An 18,600-nucleotide genomic window follows, 5' to 3' on the forward strand; every position below is an offset into this window, starting at 1 on the left:
ATATATAATAATATATCAGTCAGAGGGACCAAACCACTACTTTTACTGCAATACTTTAACTACATCAAGCTCATAATACTTATGTACTTTTACTGTAGGAGGATTTTTCATGCAGGACTTTTACTTGTAATGGTACCATGTGATGCTACTTTATACTTCCACTCCACTACATTTATTTGACAGCTTACTTTTCAAATAAAACTTTTTTTGCTTGTGGCTCCTCATGTGTTTCAGATGTCTGTGAGGTATTTACAGTTTTCTTGCTGTGATCATTCTTCCTGCTCATACTGACCACTAACATCTCTTCCTAATGTGCTTTCAGTGTAAGTGATGTGTGATCCACAGTTCTTGTTTATCTGAAGCCAACATGAGGTTTAATCAGCCTGAGTTAATCAAATCAAGAAAAAAAAAAAAAAAATATTCCAAGGTTACAAAGACAATAACAAAAAGACAGTAACTCTGGAAGATATCGTCTTGATTCGTCTAACTAGGATGGTTGAAGTCTCTCAGTAGTTTCAGATTTTATTATGAAGACATTTTTCAGGGAATGAGGACTGTAGATTTTATCCTCCATCACTTACATCTGAAGCACATTAGGGATGTAGAATATTTTAATGGCCGTCGTGGACAAGAGGAATGATTAAAGCAAGAAAAATATGTTGCTTTAAAACAAATGTGAACACTTGTGAATGTTTAACAGATGGCAGAGAAACATCCGTCTTCTCTGCTGATGTTTACAGTGTGTAAGATGAAGCTCAGACTAGTTTATTCTGCATTGAGTAACAGTAATGTTACTGTGGAAACTAATGAATTAATTATTATTTGAAATATGAATTTACATGAGTAAAAATAAAACTCCTTTACTCTCGTCGGGCGTCTGTATCTCAGACTTCTCTCCCTGCCTGCAGTCTGCTTCTTGTTATCTCGTCATTGTCCACCCCGCCACCTGTTCCTGCCGCTCTCCCGCCTTCCTGCTTCTGCTCAGTTTTTTTTTTTTTTTTTAATTTCTTTTCTTGTCTTTTGGAATATTTATTTTTTTATTGGTAGTAGATTAAACTGGCAGAGAGGTAATGAGATGCCATTTTACTGCAGCGTAGGAGTCGCCATCTGCCTCCATCTGCTCTCTCATTCCCTAACACCTACACACACACACACACACACACACACACACACACACACACACACACACACACACACGCCTGTGCTATACATCACACACAGCAGGCAGTAAATCAAAACACACAGCGCCGTGTCCAGCAGGTAGAGAGAGTCCTTTCTAATCCGGTCTGCAGGAGGTTCCACCAACCGCACGCCGTGATGACAGCGGACTGAGAGTGACGGAGGTGGGAGGAAGGGGAGGAGGAGGAGGAGGAGGAGGAAGGGTGGGGACACACCACACCAAAATGTTCATTACATGCCTCCGGATACTCCTCTCCATCCTCTCCCCGTCTCATCAGTTTCATTTAAACTGTGCTCCGTTTCACTGCTCAGTTCTGACTTTAAAGGTGTGTTTTTTTTTTAATCTCAGACGTAGCAGCTCCTGAGCCTTCTGATCATTTCACTACTTTGAGGTGTGAAGTAATATCAGTAAAAAGCCTCTTCATGTTAGTCATGCCGGTTCTCCTGAGACATACACTGTAAAAAAAAAAAAAAAAAGATTCACCGTCATCAGCCTCTAAAAGCAGGATTATAGGAATATGAGACCGTCTTCCCAAGAAAAACCATACAACAGGTGGTAATGTCAGTCGCTTATAAACAACATACAGTAACGTTTGAGTGACAGATGTCATCTAGCGGCTGTAGTGACGCAGTTCAGATGACGTATATATGTGTTCAGATTTCCTCATTCAGAGGAGGAGGCTGTATGGAGGCTTTAACCCACAAGTCAGGACAGTTTTTTTAAAAAGCATAACTATGATTTTCCCCTAACCTCAACCCCGTGGTTATTATTGTTGCCATGACGATGAAGGTGGCCTATCTTTCAGGAAGTAGTAACCATCATCTTTAAACCTAACCAGACCTGAACCACAGCGCTGTCACATCATAAAACATCATTATAGTTTAACAGTGACGGTTTTATAAAACACAGACAGATGATGTCGTCCTGATGATTACAGCTGATAGATGCACCAGATTAGAAAAAACCCTCCTATGTGTCATTGTGGAGTCACATGATCAAACCACGTATCTGGATGTTTAATCAGTGTTTTTTGCCTGGTTTGGTTGAGAAAATTAACCAACTATCTCTCAGTCTTGTTTTTTATTTGTTTGTTTGTACATTTTAAGGTGCAGCTGATATGAAATTGCATATTATGTCTACTATAGCATACATATCTGCTGTAAAACACTTGTCTTGTGTTCTCCTTTGAGAAAATAATCAGAAATCAAAAAGGAGAACTTTATATCATTCGTCAGTGTAGCTGGAGTCCTTATTCTTATTCCGATACAGCAAATCAAATCTTGCGTCGCACTGAGCCTGATTGCATCCTGCTCCACAAGAGCCACAGACTCTGAACGACAACAACATTAGCATTAGCTTTCCTGCTAAAGTCTCCTTCTTATCTAACTTACAAACATGAACACACATCTCGTCCTGCAGCTCGTCTCTGTTCAGTATGTTGTAACACCGGTTGCCTTCCAGCTAATGTCAATCAAACACAGACACCAACACGCCCCTCCGGATGACACAAAACGGAGCATTTCTCTTTTTTCTTCATTCTAATAATACAAAATGATTAACAATACACTTAAAAACATTATTTTGACATTGTTTTTAACTGTTAGACTTGAACGGTGCTCACTAAAACTAAATGAGGAAGTGTATCTCTTAAATGAGTCGATGGACAGTGAAACAGAAGCGTTTTTGTTTTCGGACCTGTGCAGATGAAAGTGGTCTTGGCAGGTTTCTGTGCTCGGTGCTGTGGATGAGCAGCTTCTGTCCTCCTGAGGGAGAAGCTAATTGAAACTCTGCCCTTCCACCATAACTGCTGTCAGTCACCCCTGACCGCTCGGCTGGGGAACGATAATAAAAAGCAGCTCTGCCAGGACAAACTCTGCTGCTTTTCCCTCCTTTCCTATTATTATAATAAGAGCGAGGTTAGCTCCAGCTAAACAGGTCTGTTGGGTCCAATCGATGAGACGTCCTCAGCAGCTGGAGCTTTGCTATTTCCAATGTGAAAGGTTGAATGCAGTATTGGCGTTCAATTTTTAACATTTTTTTTTTTCATCTGAATTGTTTTGCAACCTGCGAGTGTCAATTCTAGGATGCTTAAACATGCTGAGGAAGAGTTTAACCCTCCGAACCCTCAGCTTTTGTTCTCCTGTTATTTACAGGCTGACAAAAAAGTAGAAGAGGCTCTTAAGATGCAAAAGAATCCTTTGATTTCATGTGCAAAAAGTGACTTTAAACACTTAAGCATCTTAAGAGCCACTTCTACTTGTTTCTCAGTATGAGGGTAATCGTTCTATGAAATTGGACAGTCAGTTTTGGCCAGACGCATCCGACTCTATCTTTTGAAAAGCCTGGATTCAAAAGCACAAACTTCTTCATTACATGCATTAAGGTTCCTTCACAGTGTGCAGCTGTCTGAGACTAAAGTTGACAAAGGTGAGAGAAACAGTGAAATCTTCGGTCATCAATCCAAAACGTAGGCCTGCAAGCTAACTGATAAAGTGAGGTTTATATTGTGTTAATTGTCAATACCAGTAACATTAAAAACATTCAGAAAAAAATCAAATTCAAATTGAAATAAGCTTTATTGGCATGATGGATCAGACACTTACATTGCCAAAGCAGTACAGAAAATTATAAACATTGACAGATGATTAATAATCACACAATAATATGTAAATATAAACAATAATATTAAATACAATATAATAAAATTTTTACAGATGTAATCACACAGGAACATTTGCTACAGAGCTTGTCAGAGCTCTATTATAGGTATTTACAGGCTCAGGAATTTTGATTCATCACAATAGAGATGAATGAAGTCTTCAGTCTCATCTAAAAGTGCCTTTATGCTGTTATTTCCCAGCATCCTCAGACTTGATGACAGTGAACATCTGGTTCATATGACAGAAGTCTGGGGGGGGTCAGTTAGCTGCACGCCTGAGCCCCCCGTCTCTGTAGCCTACATTTGTTTACATCTGGCATGAAAAAAGTCCTGCTGTTTGAACTATTAGCACTTCCTGTTTTCACTGTGACCAGATGAGTATCACTGGATTACTGTGATATTGAAGAAAACTCTAAAGCTGATGATTAGAAGTAAGTAAACGTCTGCGGTAATGATGAGAGCCTTTTTTTTTAATTAGCTGCAAAGTTGATTTAAGGATGTTTATCTATGATCAGATATTTATTTATCAAGATGTGTTTCATGTCTGTGTGTTCAGATCTCTGTGTGAGTCATTATGATTCCTGAGCTCTCCACACGTCTGCTGGTTTTCACTTCAGTCATCTAATCAGGGGCTGATTTACAGCTGGGCTGCCAGGTGACTGCAATTAACCGCCTGGTAGGATAGAAAACCGACAATGTAGTTTGTATCCAGAAATAAAACCAACCGGAAGAGACAGATCTGTCTGGCTCCGACAGCTGAAAACAAAACAGCATCACATACTCTGCTGCATCTTGAACCGAATCCCAGTCCTTCTTCAAGCCTTGGACACAGATTTTTTTCCAGCAGCGAACACTAACAAGTTGCATATTTTCACCCGACTCACATATAAGAACACCTGTCGCTGAGGAACAGTGTTTTTGTTGTACACCTGCACTCTGAATTCATTTCTCTGAGACACCAAAACACACTCGCACAGCTTTCAGTATTTGTGGTTTGTCCTCATTTGCACAGAAAATAAAGTCAGAGAGGAGCCATGGATGGAGAAAGTCTTAAGATTTCCTGTTGTGATTTATGACTTTGGTACAGAAAAGGCTCGAGCTGATGCCACACCATCACATTTCATTCTAGGAAGTGCTGACTTTACATTACCAAAAAGAAAAAAACAAGATGGGAAAAAAGACCAGAAAATGTGGAGGTGTGCTTCTTGTGTGAAAGTGCACCACATACCAGCCAATTATCTGAACTTTAATTGACGCCTGCAGCAACACACCGAGCACAACACCCAGACAGAAGAAGTCATTATACAGGAACCCAGTTGTCCCAGTCCAGAGAGTGAAAGTGACAAAATTTCAACATTACTTTACTTTTGTTACTCAGCTCTGTTAAAGGTATCTTTAAACAACACGAAAGCCTCCACAGCCACCCGCTCCATCCTGTGTGTCTAACACGTGTAGAAGAAGAAAAGGAGACATTGTGGGTTTAACAAGCAGCAAGCCGTCAGTTTGGAGGTGTTTACTGACCATTAACAGCTAGCTTAGCATTAGCCGCAGTGACTGTATGAAGTCTTCTCGGTGAAGCTGCATCGTTCTCACAGTCTCCACCTGAATGTAGCCTTACCAGCGGCGGACATTAAAGAGCCAGTTAAGAAGGCATAACATCTAAATAAGACAACTTCAGACTTACCTGGAGTTGCATTTCCTCTTTTGGTGTTGGCTAACCATGTCATCACACCATGGATGTATAATAAGAGCTGGATACCGGACTAAAAATGGCACCCATTTAGTCCTATATATATTTCTAGCTTTGCGGTTTGCTTCCGCGTTGTGCGGCCCACTGAATATGTGCAGTATTGTTTCCCCCGTTGGCCCCGCCCACGAGCTCCCGCTCAACCCACAGAGATGACGTCATGGATTTTTAAATAGCTTTTCTCGGCTCGAGGAAAGTTTGACAAATGGAAAACCTCCATGGATCAAAAGTTCATAACAGAAAGAGTCATAATTGTCAACAGTTTTACAGGCGTCTCTTTTACAATGGTGGTCTATGGGGGAAAATCCTTTTTGGGCTGCAGGGGGATTTTTTGCTGCAATACCGCGAGTGGCCACTGGGAAAAATTGGCTGCAAGGCCGAGTGGTGGCGCCCTATCCAGCTCTTATTATACATCCATACCCCACACCTCCAGCCGCTGCACCAAGCTAGCAAGTAGTGGACCAGTCTGTCCACTGAACGCACAGAAACCAGTTTAATATCAACCCTAAAAACTACCAGTAAGACAGCTAACAAGTCAACATCCAACCCTGTCACGACTCCATCTCCATACTGAACGCACACTTAAGGCGAGTTTATTTGTTTAGCGCCTTTCAACAAGGAAAGTGCTTTACATAAAACATAAAGGGCATTAAGACAAGATGTAAAACAAACATAAAATATTATAAACATACATTTAAATAGAATTTAAAAGACATAAAATAGAAAATAAAATACATTTCCAGGTCTATATTTATATTCTGGGGCTCTACTGGAATATATTTGCATGATTTACAGTTCAGTGATTTTGCCATTAATATACTTTCATAAAAAAGAAAACCATTTATTGAACACCCAAACAAGACTGAAACCACAACAGAAAACCTGTGACAAAAGCTGGTGAACTGATGCAGTGTATGTATGCAGACTGTATTTGTGAAACTCCCGTCTCTGTTCACCACAGTGGACTCTGAGTTCTGCTTTTTCAGCTTGTGGAAGATGACTAACAATCTGCCACCGCTGGTAAACACAGCTGATCAATAGGTAGAGCAGCGCTCGCATTTTTAGCCTTGAGATGTTCATTGTAGCAACAGACCATTAGAGCAGAGTTAGCAAAGAGAAATAAATCAATGGCATTGTCACACAGCAGGATGGAGGAGAGCAGCAAACAAAAAGACTCCATTTAGACGGCGAGGAAGAGGAACTTTAAAATGAAATAATTAACCGTGGCTGCCTCGCTGTGTTTACTTCACCGCTGTTTTTCTTTTTAAATACTTACAAATATATATTCATTTTGTTAAGACATTGTTAGAAACATTTTTGATTTCTGGTTAGGAGATGAACAATAGAGACTCCGTGGTTACAGCTGATGGATGGTAGCTACAACAGTTGCCATGGTTACAGTCCCATTGAAACTGTTTTTTTTTTTTTTTTGGTTTGTACATGACTTTAGAATAAAATCATTTTAAATCAGTTTGTGGTGTCAGATGATAAGTGTGAGTGAGTCTTGATTCATCCTGTTGAGGTTTGTTTTCTTACAATAACGACTGATTTACCCAATTTTAGATAAAATATTAAAAGAGATTATTTTTGAAAGAAAAGTGTTTTCAGAAGTGATTTAAAAGTCTGAGTTCATCAGGCAGTTTGTTGAGGTGCCCTAACAGCGAAGGCTCAGTCCGCTTTAGTCTTACAACATGATGTGTAAGACATGCCCCAACCTGCACATAGTGTGAGATGTGCAGGTTGGGGAAAATAATTAGAAATAAAATCTGGAGCTGGGCCATGAAGTGCTTTAAAAGTCATGGGTAGAATCATAAAATAGATTATGTAATAAACTGGTGACCAGTGTAGAGACATTAAAAGGGAAGTAATATGATCTCTATTCTTGGTTTTTGTTACTAGTCTGGCTGCTGCATTCTGTACAATTTGGAGTCTATGAACTGTTTTCTGATTTATACAAGGTAGGAGACCATTACAGTAAACTAAACATGAGGAAATGAAACCATGTATGATGGACTCTGTGTCTCTGAAGCTCATATATGAATGGATTTTAGCAAAGTTCCTTAGATGATATGAACAGGATTGGACAATCTTACTAACATGAATGTAAAAAATTAAGGTTGGAATCAAATAAGACACAGAGGTTTCTGACAGAAGACTTATTGTTGTTGGAAAAGGATTTTAAATTTATATGCAGATTGTCAGAACCACTGATAAGGATCTCAGCTTTATCTGGATTTAACTGAGGAAAGTTAGCACACATCCAGTTTTTAACGTCAATTAGACATTTATTATGATGGAAAAGCTAGTGGGGTTTTCAGGCTTTACTGGGACATATAACTGCATATCATCAGCATAAAAATGGCGGGCAATGTCATACCTACAAATTATATCACCTAGTGGGAGCAGATATACCAGCCCGTTCTCACTCCCAGCTCGTCACATATCGAAGCTTGGTCAGGACCCCTTTAGCGCCATTTTTTAACGTGCAGGGTAGTCCGATAGACTTCTGTTGAACTCCCACAACGTCTGAAATAGACGCCATGAGACCGATGACGTTTAAATAAGGTGACAAATTTCAGCCTGGTCGCCAGAATAAAACGTTAGCATTGTATGTTTCTGCAAACCACAGATATGTTGAATATGTACATTTCAACACCTGTAATACAGAGCATATTAACATTTCAACAATACGTATCATATCGACATTTCTGAAGTGATGTAAATTATTTCACATCTATACATCTATATAAGGTGACTTTCTTATTGGGAGGTGTAGGGGTCAGTGGATGGCTTGTAATGTTGTTGGCAGAAAGTTGGAAATCAGCCCAGAGCACGGTTCAAGACCACCTCAATGTTTTTATTTTATTTTTTATTTTAACCCAAACCATGATCTTTCCCTAACCCTAACCAAGAGGTTTTTGTGCCTAAACCTAACCAGACCTTAACCACCGCATTGTCACACCATAAAATATAATTATATAATTTTAACAGTGACTACTGTGATACTGTGCGTTGAAAAACAACGCTAAAGGGGTGCCCCGTGCATTAAAAAGTGACGCCAGGGGGTCCTGACCAAGCTTCGATATGTGATGAGTTGGGAGTGAGAACGTCCCAAAATGTACTAAAGAGAGGCGTGAAACATGATCACCAATAGGAAAAAACAACTGTGGTTTGACAAGTAGAAGGTGAACCACTTCAAGACTGTCCCAGATAAACCAACCCAGTGTTGTAGCCTAGTAATGAGAATATTGGGATCAATTTTGTCAAATGCTGCAGAAAAGTCTTGCAATATAAGAACCGAACAACCACATGAATCAACAGTCCTTCATGGATCATTTGCTACTCTAACAACAATCCCACTGCTATATTTATATCTTTCAGATCTTTCACAAGTTGTAAAACCACCGTCTGTCTTTTCAAGGAGGTTTGTTATGAAGTGCAGCTTAGAAATTGATCAGTAGTTGCTGTAATTTATTGGGTCAAGGCCAGGTTTTTTTTTTTAAGAGCGGTTTTATGCAAGCGGTTTTCAAATAGCCAGGGATACAACCAGAGGATAGTGACAGAATAATTATATGGCATCTAATACACTGTGGAGGAATTTAAGGAGGCTTAATATTCACTAGATGAGAGTCTGTTAGTTCATTTTGGGAGATTGGTGTAAAATAAGATGGAGAGGCACGATTGGGACAAGGGGGCATCAATAAAAGAAGTCAGAACCTCAATCTTTGATCTTATCCCATTGACCTTATTAATAAAAAAGGTTAAAAAAAATTCAAACATTCATCAGGGGAGCATCACCACTGATTAAAACTGACAGGGTTCATAAGATGATCAGTAGTATTAAAAAGAACTCTGGGATTGTGCTTATTAGACCATATTAAAACAGAATAATACATGGCTCTTGCATTTTTTACTTGGTCACTGTAGGAAGTCATCAGGTCCTTCCATTTGCTGATAATGGACATGGAGCTTTGTCTTTCTCCACCTACGCTCTACTCTCCTGCATATAAATGTCATCAGTGATCCAAGGAGATGAGTTTTTACTACACTTCAACCTGATCTAAGGTACGAGTACAGAGAGAGTTAAAATAGTGCACCAGATTATCAAATGCATGATGATGATCTGTTCTGAATCAGACTGGTTTATATCAGTGTCTATAGGATTACATGCTGCACCACAATATAGAGAGCTCGATGTATTTTTTCTGTTGCTTTATAGCCATGCTAGCAGCTCTAGGAATGGAAATGTTGGTTGGTTAAATATCTCAACAGCTACTAGATGGATTACCTTTAACATTTTGTACAAACTGACTTTGGTAATCCTCTGACTTCTCCTCTAGCGCCACCAGCAGGTCAAAGTTTTCTGGTTCTTTCTTTGGTTCTCATGTGATAAATCGTATTGACTTGGTGACTCAACAACAATTGGATGGATTGCCATGATTTCTAATACCTTTTGACCTAAGACGCCGCCCATCAAGCCAGTGGGGCCAGTCACTGATAAGGCTGGATATTTGGATCCAAACCAACAATGAACTGATCAACTAACAAGTATTGTGTTTGTATCCAAAGCCTGGTTTATCTCATTCCTCTGTGCCGTAGACCTCCGTTGTTGTCCAAAGAACTGTTAACCCTCAGTTCCTCTAATGCCAACCTCCTGTCTCCACCACTCAGGACCAAGCACCAGACCCGGACCACAGAGCCTTCTCCATGGCTGCCCCCTCCCTCTTTAACTCTCTGCCCAAACACATCTGAGACTTCACCGATCTGTCCCTGTCCAATCAAAACTCACCTTTTCAGAACTGCTTTTAATATGTGATTAATGTTGTATGTTATGTTTTTAGTGTGTTGTCTTCTGTGATCATTTTAATTTATGTAAAGTGTCTTTGAGTACCCTTAAAAGCACTCTATAAATAAAATATATTGTTGTGCTACATTTCACAACCTCTTGACACAACAAACTAGTGAAGCGCTGCAAAGTGAACTGCGTTCTCATTCATGCTCAGTGCCGTCTGCTATATAAGAAACTACTCTCCAGAGACTGAAAACATGATCGCTGTTATTAGTCTTTAGAGCCGTTTTCTAAACAAGTTAATGTGACCAAACTCCTCATGATGAAGGAACATGTCACCCAGTCCAGTTTTTGGACAATGGAGGTCTACGGCACAGAGGAATAAGATATATCAGGCTTTGGATACACACACAATACTTGTTAGTAGATCAGTTCATTGTTGGTTTGGATCCAAACATGAGATTTATTGACTATAAGAAAAATATTGAAAATTGCTAGCCAAATCCTTTAAATTCATTTTGCATTTATTATTAAATTAGTGCTATTAAAGTAATATAATACATATTTATTTGTGTCATGTGTGGACTGCCTCTGCTGGGGCTTTGACGTGGTGATAGTGGGACACAAAGGAAGTATATTTAGCTATATTGTGAAGTTATATTTTGGGTGGAGTGTTAGCTGATACACACTAAGCACCAAAGTCTCGGCTGCTCACCGATCCACAATAATAACAAGTGCTGATAACAGCAGCTTAATGTATCCAAGAGAGCAAAGTCCTGATGTGATCCTTTTCCACAAGTTCACTCCGCAGGTTCCTGTGGTGAATGTGTCAGCCCACCACTGTTCACTTCTGAAGCCATCAAGTCCAACTGTTTGGCAGGAAGCGTTGTTTAAAAGGGCTCTGAAGGCTGAAGGCTGTTGAGCTTCGCGTTTGAGCGCATCTGTGAGTCTAATGGAGCCTGAAGATCCCGCTGCCATCAGAGAGAAGCTGTAATCAGGCAGGGCTTTTAACGGACAGCCAGCTCTCCAACACCACGAGCACACCAGCAACACAAAGCCTAACAGGAGACTTCTATGATATACGCACATGAAAAAAAAACATGTATTTCAGTAGGATGAGAGGAGAAAAAAATGTAGACATGATAGATATTTGGTAGAGATTTTGAAGATGAAATGATGCTCAGTTTGAGTGCTGTCAGCAGCATGAAGAACAAAGGCACAGCTGACTCTTTATCAACCCAAACTTCTTATTTTGCTTTTTTTTTTTTAAAAATAATCATAATATTTCAAAGTTGAGACATTTTTTAATAATAAAGCAGCTGTATTCAGGGGGGAAATCTTTAATAAAGTTGTACGATGTCTTCTGTGGTTCTGGAGAAGCTTTTTAAAGTCTGAGAAAATAACCCTGATGATGTCATGGTGATGTCATCATGGCCATGGGCTTGGAGACGACAAATCTATAACAAAAGGATTACTTTCACAATAAAACATAAAAACATACAATTAAGATGGAACCTGGCAATATTATTTTATAATATGAAAACAAGAACTAGAATTTACTTATTTATTATTATTTGTCATTTTTCTTTAATACATATTTTATTCCAGTTTTAATTAAACATGGTTCGCAAACTTTTTTTAGACCACGGCACCCCTTCAAACCCCCAATACAACAGCATATACAGTATGTAAACAGATTGTAGCTTTTTACATGTTATAGTATATTATATTATAGTCTATTATATCAACATTAAGTTAAAAAATCATTCTCACTCAGAATAAAAGTCAACAGGTGCAGATTTGTAGATAAATATTTAACTTGAAATAAACAATGAATACAATTTAAATACACTAAATGTAAATGTCCCAACATCATATATAACACATATATGATGTTGGGATTGTGTAATATCACAGTGAATGTGCTGTGATATTATGAAGTGATGGATATCCGTCTTCCACAAGCAACTAAAATCTGTCCAGTCGAGTTCAGTCTGATGGGAGTTTTGTTGTTCAGCTCAGATTCAATCGTCTCTCTGTTGAGAGCTGAGATGTTTCAGCATTTCTTTGAGCTGTTTACCGTCCGTTTCTGCTCTGACGCTCACTTTTTGTCTTGACTGCTGAACTCCTGAGCTGGAAAGAGTCAATGGCAGAATAAGCTGTTTGGCATTGGCAGAGAAGATTTGGCAAATTTTTCATGGGCACAACCCACATACTCAGCTCTGCTGCTCATCCCACAAATGCATGTTCCTTACAAATGTGGTACCATTTAAAAGGGAAATAAACAGGCTTTCCAACGGTATAAGATTTATTGCCAAGAAGCATTGTTACAACAAAGAATTAATCTACCAAACACAAATTTCCTTACTTTTTGTGCTATGTTTATATGTTTAGTAAATCTCACTGCCACTGTAAGTTTCCTCAGCACATGACAGTCTAATCACAGACAACATCCTTTTATTCACAACCGTTCACACACAAATACGTGATGCTTCCACCGTGCACCCCTCGCTGCCCGGCCTCTTCTGGCACATGTGGCCCAGTTGCTTAAAGTCACCGAATCCCACAAATAATATTTACAGGCTTCAGCCAAACAGTATTCAGCAGCTGGCGTGCCGTCTGTCTGAGGTGTGCAGCAGTCATCTGAGGTCCAGCACTCTACTGCATCTAAAGGTAGAGTATAATTAGCCAACAAGCACCAGCTGTGCCAATCATCTCACCTGGCACTGCTCTCATGAGCCATCTCCACACCTCTCTTCTCTCCTGCAGAACACCAACCACGCTCACTCCCACAACATGCTTTGATTTGTGAGTTTTATACTTTGGTCAATCTCATGTCTGTGTGTTAGTATGGAGCTACAGCCAGGAGGCAATTAGCCTAGCTTAGCATGACAACTGGAAGCTTTGAAGAATGAGATGCCATCCCACAGCAGTGTGTGACCAGGCTGGTAACCAGCATGAGGAGGAGGTGCCAGGCTGTTGTGGCTGTGTATGGTTTGTTAAATGAATAAATTGCTAAATTGCTCAATATGTCTTGTTTCTTCAAACTTCAATCATCCAATCCACCAAACACCAAACAAGAGTCAATGGCTGTTTGGGAAATTTTTCATAGGTGCAACCCTCACACTCAGCTCATCACACAAATGCATGTTCCTCACAAATGTGGCACCATTTAAAAGGGAAATAAACAGGCTTTCCAGCAGTATAAGATTTATTGCCAAGAAGCATCGTTACAACATAGAAATAATCTACCAAACACAAATGTCCTTACGTTTTGTGCTATGTTTATAACAAACATGCAACTGAGTGTTTATATTTGAGACATGTCAGCTGCTGTTTCCTCTCATCTCAGCTCGCTGACCTTCTCCTGACCTCCACAGTCATCTATTGAACTTCCCTCAGAGAACATTCAACAATCATTTTCAAAATCAATAACTCATTTTCTGTCTGTTGTGAATAATAACAGTCTGTGGTGATGCTGCTTTCAGCTTAACTACTTTTGCATTTAAGATTTTCACTCAGTTAAATTAGACTCCGACTGCCAACATTACAAACCATTAACTGTTAAGAACTATGGTTAAAGCGTCTGAGACACAACAAACCTCAGACTGATCAGGAAAAGGAAAGAATCAAAGCTGAGGAGAGAAGCAATCTTATATAAAGATGCACATAATAAGAGCATCACTTGCACAGAGTCTGTGGGCTGCAGGCTGAGCAGCAGAAACAGTGTCATCGAGGAAGCATAAAATCCATCAGCGGCTTCCCAGGAGCAGGACGGGAATAAAATTACTCTGACTGAAGCCCAAAATAAAGTGGCTCAGTAGCTGTGTACTAGGTCAATTACCAATAATATTCCACTGAGGACCAAAAAGAGAAAAAGCTTTCAGTTCTCAGATTGATTTGAGCTCACTGCTTCTTGTCTTGAGAAGTGTTTGGGTGAATTATGATCTCTCTGTTAAAGGAAAAAGGTTTGAATTATTGCTTTGTGAGTCATTTTATACTTGTGACAAACTGGATACTTCTTTAAAACTGTGCAGAGGGTCAGAGCATGTGTTTTCCTATTTGTATGATGTACAACAGGAGGTATTAAAGAAAAAAGAGAGTCAGGCATAGAGATACTGGGGGATATTTGGATATGTTAATTCTTTTTCCAATGCAAGACACTGACTGAGAGACTGCACTACTCAAGGTCAAATTAGACAAAAATGTTTTTATATTCAGATTTTGTAATGTTTTCCCTCAAAACTTGCTGCCCTCGCTCTCAAATTGATGCTGCTCATGCACTCTCAGATAAAGATCAGATCTCCTGTGGTGCAGCTTGAAGGGGAAATATCACGCTTTTTGGGATTTTCTGTTTTTTAATATTCTGTTATCATGTTGAATGTTAAACATAGTTAAAGGTCCAAAACTTGAGGTGAATGTGTGTATAAATGTTCCCTGCAAGTCAAAAGCCAGGGCTTCAGTCTGCTTCATTTGCAAAATTACCTCTACTTCCTCCTCATGATGATGTCAGATTGTTCATACATGTCCACAAACAGCCATCTGTTCCAGTGCCTTGGTTGCTACGGTTGTTGCTAAGGTGTTTCCATGTGTTGTTCACATTGTCCACTTTCATATTTCGGATCGGATTCAGGCTCCAACACGGATGGATTTGAGATGTTTATATTTGGAGTAATAACCGTTAATATTTTCCAACCAATAGAATGCCTGGTATAGTGTTGACCAATGAAATGACCATTGCCACCTTGCGGGTCCTTTACCTCTTAGATCGTCCCTTACAGGTCGTCACGTCCCTTTAATCACGTTCATCCGTTTCCGCCTTCCTGGGCTTTATTATATGTTCTTCCCTTTAACAGTAATTATAGACACGAGTTCCCAGAATGTTTGGCAATATTAGCAAAATAGCCTCGAAAAACAAACAAACAAGACAAGCACAACACGTTTACCTCGCGAAGCTCAAGCTTGACTTGTGTTGCATCACAGAAACATGTCCGATGCAGCCAGCCAATCACGGCCTGACCTGAAAACAAACAGTGATGTTATAGATGGGCTTCCTGCTTTCAGTCAGATGTTAGCATGTATGACATACCTGCTATTCCTCAAAATGTATTAGACACTGGAACACCGTGTATACAGGCCATACAGGATTCAATCAGTATTATTGATCAGCAACACAGGATCATGATAAAAGACTTTGATCACCTGTTGGAATTTCTTTTTCTAAAAAATTATAAGTGTAGCAACACGATGCATGCTGCTGAGTCGCACACTGAAACTTTAAAAACATGTCAAACTGATCACCAAAGTATTGATCACAGAGTCTGACAAACGTTTGCAACGCACAGTAACAGAGTGAGCCTCCTTCATAAAACCCAGGACTCCAGATCCAGATCTCTGAAGCTAACCGCTAATTCTGAGATGTTTCCTTTTTGGGATAAAAAACTTTTTTCCATCCATAACTTCTGTGATTTGTACAGTTTAAGACACAAAAACATCTTCACATGTTGATCTTCTCATAAGCTCTCAGTCCGCCTGTATCTCACTGATAATGTCGCTCAGACACTCGTCTATAGAAGTTAAGGTGAGCTTCAGTGATGCTCGAATGCTTTGATTTACAGAATGTTGTGAGTTTCTGCTGCAAATATCTGGAGTTGCTTTATTTTTAAGTCAACATTGTTTCACACATTCACTTGTGTATTGATTGCATATAAAGGTTTTACAAAGTCAGAGAGTTAGACGATATTGTGTTTTAATCAACTGCAGATATGTTGTTAATGTTCACCAAGGCCAGAATCAGCTGTCGTCTTCTCTTGCTGAGAAATATGTAGCTTCCTCTCAGCTTTGGAGGGTTCTCAAGTAACACCCGGATGTCTCTAACGAAGACGCCGTCTCTTCCTCAGTTTCTCAGCTTGACGTTGTTGTCGTTGTGGCTGATTTTAGATGCCAAAACTCTGAAAAGCCCAAACAAACTTTTAAGTGGGTCTCCGGAGGATAAGGCCAGACAGGCGCCAGAATTTGTTCCTGCTTTTAAAAAAAGTGGCCTCCCTGCACTTTAGAGTCCAATTCTAAAGCTATGAATCTCAAACAGGCTTGGAGGGAAATCTCACTCTACTCAGACGCCTTAAGCACACACACACACACACACACACACACACACATCAAGATCACAGACCAGGGTGAAAACAGCTTCTCTAAGTGTTTCCACTGAAGCCTGTTGGGTGTTCAGACTGTGTTACAGTCTCACCTCAGTAACCAGCCGCCCTCCAGGTTGCATCTCTCCTCACGCTGTCATTACACCGGAATAAGTTTGCAGCAGACACTGTGGAGAAGGCGAATTTTAAAACTTAATGTTCCAGAAGCAATTTCCCCGGCTATCTTCCATTTGGACCGGCGTTTTTAGTGTTTCATGAATCACCTGAGATAAAGATCCACAGAATAAAGACTTCAGTTGCTTTAAGTTATTCTAATCCTTTACGCCGATGGCCAAACCAAACTTTTTAAATTCAAACTACAGAGTTCATATTTCAAAATAGCCGCCCTGCATTACAATACACCTGTTCCTACAGTTGGATGTTTGAGCTTCACTGTGCAGAATGATGTATGTTCAGAGTTTGTTTTTACATTCATCTGCTAAAAGTGAAAAAGTTTCTCTAGTTGCCAGTTCGGAGCCAATCCTGGTCCAGTACTCAACTTACCCGAAGCCTCGAGTGCACAAACTCTGAGAACGGACTTTTACAGTGAAGGAGGAGACATCCAGCTGTTCAACGTCTGGAATTAAATATACTTGCATATTCATAGATTCTTGAATTTTTAATGAGGGAGAAGGAGTAAATGTCATTTTAAGGATTTAAAGAAGTGGTTTAGGAAGTGGATTTGGGAAGTGGTAATTATACTTTTTTTTGGTGGAAAAACCATATCAGACACATAAAATTGTTAAAAGTAGAGTATTTTTATGCCTTAACACGTCTGGAGAGGATGTTTAAGGCTATTTCGAAGTGTTTTATATGTATTTAAAAGAAACGTTTGCCTATCAGTGGTTTTAAAAAAAGCAGCCAGAGTTCAGTTGGAGACACAGACACACTGAAGGACTTGTAATATTTGACAAAAACCACAACAGCAGCTGCTGGAGGCCATAAAGTTTATTACATCTGAAAATATGGAATGAACAAAATGCTGATGATTTCAATAAGTCCTCCAGATTAAACAACAAAACATGTTGTTGGTCCTTGAACTTCAGAACGACACATTGTGCTCTCTTCATGAACCAAACATGCGGCGCAGATTGCAGTCAAGTGTGCTGTTATGTAGTGTGTTGGGTTCACGCTCAGAGCACTTTTGGTATTTTCATGGCCAGGCTTGTGGAGAATACATCATCATACATTATAGGTGTTAGTGACAATCATGGCCAATCACATTCGCTGCTCTCATCCACTTTAAACACTGATGGGCTTTCCTCAAAGGAAACTTCTTACTATCTGTGAACATCAAAAGTTTCAAATATGAATACAGCAGCTCAAATATGCTGCCAAGAGTGACTTTAAAGGTAAATTCACTTATGTGAACAAGTCGATGATCCTCTGATCACCATTTTTTCCCGTTTGTAATAGCTCAGGTATCATAATGATCCATACGGCAACCTTCTGCAGTCAAACACCTCTGTAGTGTTGTGGATATTTTGAGCGATGGTCAGCGCCTCAGTGGAGAAAAGCGGACACGAGACTTTGATGTCTGAAAATGTTTATTGAAGCACTTGATCAAGCAGAGAACTGAACAGCGAACATCAAGGTGTTAAGATGCTGTCTCTTTCCATTCTGCCCCCTGAAGGTCTGACTCTTAGTCTTTAACCTCAACATATCAGCCGACAATATGAAAAATTAGTCTAATCGGTTCACTAGTTTCTAAACAAGGAACTGCATTTTACCTGTGTCAGTTCAGGTCATGTTGCACTGAACTTCAGGTCACCGTCAGCACATTGTGTCAATAGAATCTATGCATCCACCTGTCTGTGTTGTCTAGGAAAGCCTCCTCTGACCTTGGTGACCATGGCGATGCTTTATCAGAGAGGCTTCTGCTTCCCCAAAACATCACAGAGGGTTCAGGAGTCTGAAGAAGAGGAGAGAATGTCTCCTTCCTGCTTAAGAATTACAGTGTGACCTCAAAGCCCAGGCTTGACCCAATGTGACCTAAAGATGGAAAATCCCATAACATGTAGTGCCGTATATAAA

The sequence above is a fragment of the Thunnus thynnus genome, chromosome 1, assembly GCF_963924715.1.
Source record: "Thunnus thynnus chromosome 1, fThuThy2.1, whole genome shotgun sequence".
Taxonomy (NCBI): Eukaryota; Metazoa; Chordata; class Actinopteri; order Scombriformes; family Scombridae; genus Thunnus; species Thunnus thynnus.